The sequence below is a fragment of the Hordeum vulgare genome, chromosome 3H (genome assembly GCF_904849725.1).
Source record: "Hordeum vulgare subsp. vulgare chromosome 3H, MorexV3_pseudomolecules_assembly, whole genome shotgun sequence".
NCBI lineage: Eukaryota > Viridiplantae > Streptophyta > Magnoliopsida > Poales > Poaceae > Hordeum > Hordeum vulgare.
The window spans coordinates 579015638-579019928 of NC_058520.1; the positions used below are offsets into that span (position 1 = coordinate 579015638).

The 4291-nt window shown below is 44.3% G+C and overlaps 1 pseudogene; it reads left to right on the forward strand.

The window, feature by feature from the left end:
- Positions 1-1391: 1391 nt before the first annotated feature.
- On the forward strand, positions 1392-3558 carry LOC123445296 (annotated as a pseudogene).
- The last annotated feature ends 733 nt before the right edge of the window (positions 3559-4291 follow it).

Genomic DNA, 4291 nt, shown 5'->3' on the forward strand with positions numbered 1-4291 from the left:
CTTTGCAATCAATCTTGAAGGGATTGACAACCCCTTTATAGTGTTGGGTGCAAGCTCTTTTGTGTTTGCGCAGGTACTCTGGACTTGACGAGATTCTCCTACTGGATTGACTAGTAGAATGCCCTTGCGTTGCCACGGGCTCTTATAATATTTTATGAGTAATGCATGTTACTTTTTACATGTAGAAACTATGAGCCCGACTACAAATTTACGACATGTAAATTCATTTCAATAATAATAAAAGTCCACTTCACTTGCAATGTAAATTCATAACAAAAAAAAATTAACGACATGTCCATGTGACTAATTGAGCGATCATCAAATGAAATCCATTACAAATTATTAAGATCTACTTGATGCACTTAATAAATTCTCGCACAATATGAGGAAGGTTGTCTCTAGCTTCATTTCCATGATGTTTGAGCAAGTATAATAAAAAATGTTTCCTCAACTCATACACATCCTGCACAATAAATATATGTAGTTAGCACAAATATTTCATGTTGGATATCTTAAAACATGTAATGGACAATACTCACCGTGCAAATCGGCTTGGTCAGTTCTTTACCGTTCCACGAGAGCATAAAATGAAAAACAAGATAGCCAGACACATCCCTGCAATTTCCTAAATTAATACTATATAAAATAAAGTGATAACAGAAATAAATGTTTATATTATGAATTCATTACCTGTGTGTGGTCATTGGAATACCAGACAGAAATAAACGTTGCCATTTAGATATATCTGAATTCCAGCCGGGTTGCGTTATTTCGAGTGCATCTTTGAATTCCCTCGCAAAACTTTTTAACTTCACTACATGCCTCAAGATTTTATTCTCTGACGACTGTGATGTATGAATAGGGTCCATAATGCATACAAGGCGTGCCTCTTTGTCGATGACGTACAAGATGTATAGGCCGATGTATGCATACGGAAGATAAATCTACATGTGATAGCAATTAGGAGCAACAATAATCCATGACAATAATAGACGAAATACACACTACTAGGAAAAGGGCTATAGATAATATAGACACTAATGGCGCACCAGACAAGTGGTGCACCACTACTATATAGCAGTGGCGCACCATGTGCAGGTGCGCCATTAGTGTCCATCACACTAATGGCGCACCACACACACGGTGCACCACTACTAACAATTTTTTTCCCAAAAGTACTAATGGCGCACCGGGGTAGAGTGCGCCATTACTAGTTTAACTAGTAATGACGCACCACTCACCCAGTGCGCCGCTACTATAATTTTTTTTGCAAAATTATTAATGTCGCACCACCAGCTGATGCGCCATTAGTAATGAAGACCCTATTTTCTTTGTCTACTCCACTGACGGACGCGACACAACCCTTTTTCCTTTGTCTTCCCCTCCCCCCTCCCCTCCCCTCCCGCCGCCGCCGTGCCGCTCCTCCGGTACCAGGATAGGAGCCACCGCGCGAGGCTGGTTCAACTGGTGCGGCGGGGGAAGGGGAAAGGCCGTTTCTTGGCCAGGTTGAGATTGAGAGATGGAGTCTGCCGGCGGCTGCGGCGGGCTGGGCAGCATGCGCGCGGTGCTCGCCATCCTCCAGTGGTGGGGCTTCCACGTCACCGTCATCATCAACAACAAGTGGATCTTCCAGGTACCCGCCCCACTTCTCACCGTCTCCCCCTCTCGCCGCCGCCGGCCCGCCCGCTCGGCCGCTGTTTCCATTGCTCGGATCTGCGGCTCAGGACCCCACCGCGCCCTGCTCTGCGACCTGATTCGGTGCTAATGCGAGGCGACGACACCCACAAGGAGCAGGAGGAGGAGAAATCGATAGTAACGCGTGGCTCTCCTTGCCCCCAATGGGGGAAAAAAGGCCCGCTCTTTCTGCCGTTTCCATAGATTCATACTACTATTACAACAACATCACATTCCTTGGATTTGGAGCTGTCTCTGCTCACCACATTCACTAGACCTAACCTAGTGGTTCAGCCTGATTTTGAGATATTGTCCCCTTGAGCACTTCAGCTCACCATAATCCTCAGTACTAATGTTTTTGCACCTGTAACTGGGGGACTTGATTTGCTCTTCATCTACGGCGCCGTGTTCTCGCCTCGCCGCGAAAAGGGAACGAACGAACCATACGGCACGACAACAATGGCCTCCTTTCTAGTTCCAGAGAGCAATGTGTTTGTTTGCTGATACTATAACCTTTCGTTTCCAGCAGAAGTTGGATTTCAAGTTCCCCCTGACGGTGTCCTGCATCCACTTCATATGCCCATCGGGGCATACGTCGCGATCCACGTGCTCAAGGCAAAGCCGTTGATACAGGTTGAGCCCGAGGACCGTTGGAAGAGGATCTTCCCCATGTCCTTCGTGTTCTGCATGAACATTGTGCTCGGGAACGTCAGCCTGCGGTACATCCCGGTCTCCTTCATGCAGACTATGAAATCCTTCACCCCTGCAACCACAGGTACCGCACTGTCTATTCCTGTTCACAAAGAAGAAGTAGAGTTGTGGTGTTGCTGCCTGTTAACGACTTTTCTGACGATTCCGTGTGATGCTGTTATTCTGCAGTGGTTGGTTTGGAGTATGGCATTCTCAATTTTTAAACATTTTATCTTCTTTCCTACTAAAATGATACTAGATCAAAAGATTTAGTTTTTACTGTAGTGCTACTGTCAGGTTCAGTCCTGTAACTTCTTGCCTCGGTCAGATGATTTATTAAGTATTCTTTGTTTCTACAACATTAACACAGTATACTACATGGCACCTTTTGCCACCATGATACTGGCTCTTCCAGCAATGTTGCTTGAAGGAGGTGGCGTAATTGATTGGTTCTACACACACGACTCTGTCTTTCCTTCGCTGATTATCATCCTAGGCTCAGGGGTGCTTGCATTTTGCTTGAACTTCTCCATCTTCTATGTGATCCATTCGACCACCGCAGTGACCTTCAATGTTGCTGGCAACCTTAAAGTAAGACCATCCTGGACTATCTATGCTTTCTTCCCATAAGCTTCTCCTCTGTTTCTAAAACCTGCACATTGTGCTGTAGGTTGCCGTTGCCGTGTTGGTTTCGTGGCTGATCTTCCGGAACCCGATCTCCCCAATGAATGCAATCGGATGCACAATCACGCTCGTCGGCTGTACTTTCTGCGGGTATGTGAGGCATCTCATCTCCCAACAGAAGGCTGCTGCCCCTCTTGGGAGCCAAGGAACGAACTCGCCGAGAAGTCGGGTGGAGATGCTCCCCCTTGTAGGTGACAAGGAAGATAAGGTCTAGCAAGGCAGTACTCCCATACCTAGGACCCGTTCATTTTAGTGGTTGATGGTACATTACGGTTTGGCACACCGATGCTGAGTGAGGTCAGGGACGCCAGAAAATTGGTAGGGGGCAACACTTTTGTGAAGCTGCAAATGTTGTACTCAGGCGAACTGTGATTGTTTGTTCAACCCCCAGACGATTCATGCGATTAGGATGGTGCTTCTGTTTTCTTGTTTTGCTGCCATATGTTTAGACCCTGAATTGTTGGTACGAAAATTAATGGCATTATGATACGAGTCATCTCCGCATTGAAATTCTATTGCACATTATCTTTCTGTTGCACAATGACCCTTTGCCCACGTGAAGTCAAGAGTGATCTTCTCTCTCAATGTAGGAACTGCATCCATGCCTCCAGAATGGCCGCAGGGCTATCATCGGCGTCATCGATCTAACAACCGATTCTTCTGAGAAAGGACTTTAGGTATTTCTTCTTAGAGTGGATCTATATTTTATGAAGAAGAATCAGTGGCCCAATTCCTAATATTTCGTCATGATGAATACGTGTATAGTTACTTAGTTTGACGTGTTTAAGTAATTAGAAGGGTGCGAGGTAGCATGGTAACCATAGTGCAGCTAAAGTAATTGTTAAGAATGATCTTTTTTCATAAAAAATTACCCATAGTTTATGTTGGAATTTTGGCGAAAGACTAAGTAGATCATTTAGGGTTCCTCCAAAAATCCTAATACCTGGGTCAGAGTGTATATGATATCACTTTTAATATTGTTTAATATAAAGTGACAAAACTTCTGCTATAACAAGTGGTTAACTTTTATAGAAACTATATTGTTAACTATGATATCATGATAATTTTTTGATCGAATATTTTTAATACGCATATGAGATTTTAACAACTTGATCTGGTTCCACTTTCTTGACAAATTTGTGCAAAATGTTTTCAGGTACTCAACCTATTGATGCACATGGACATGATGACTCTCTAGTGTTTATGGACCAACCAACCTGTAATCATGGACCTTATTGTCTTG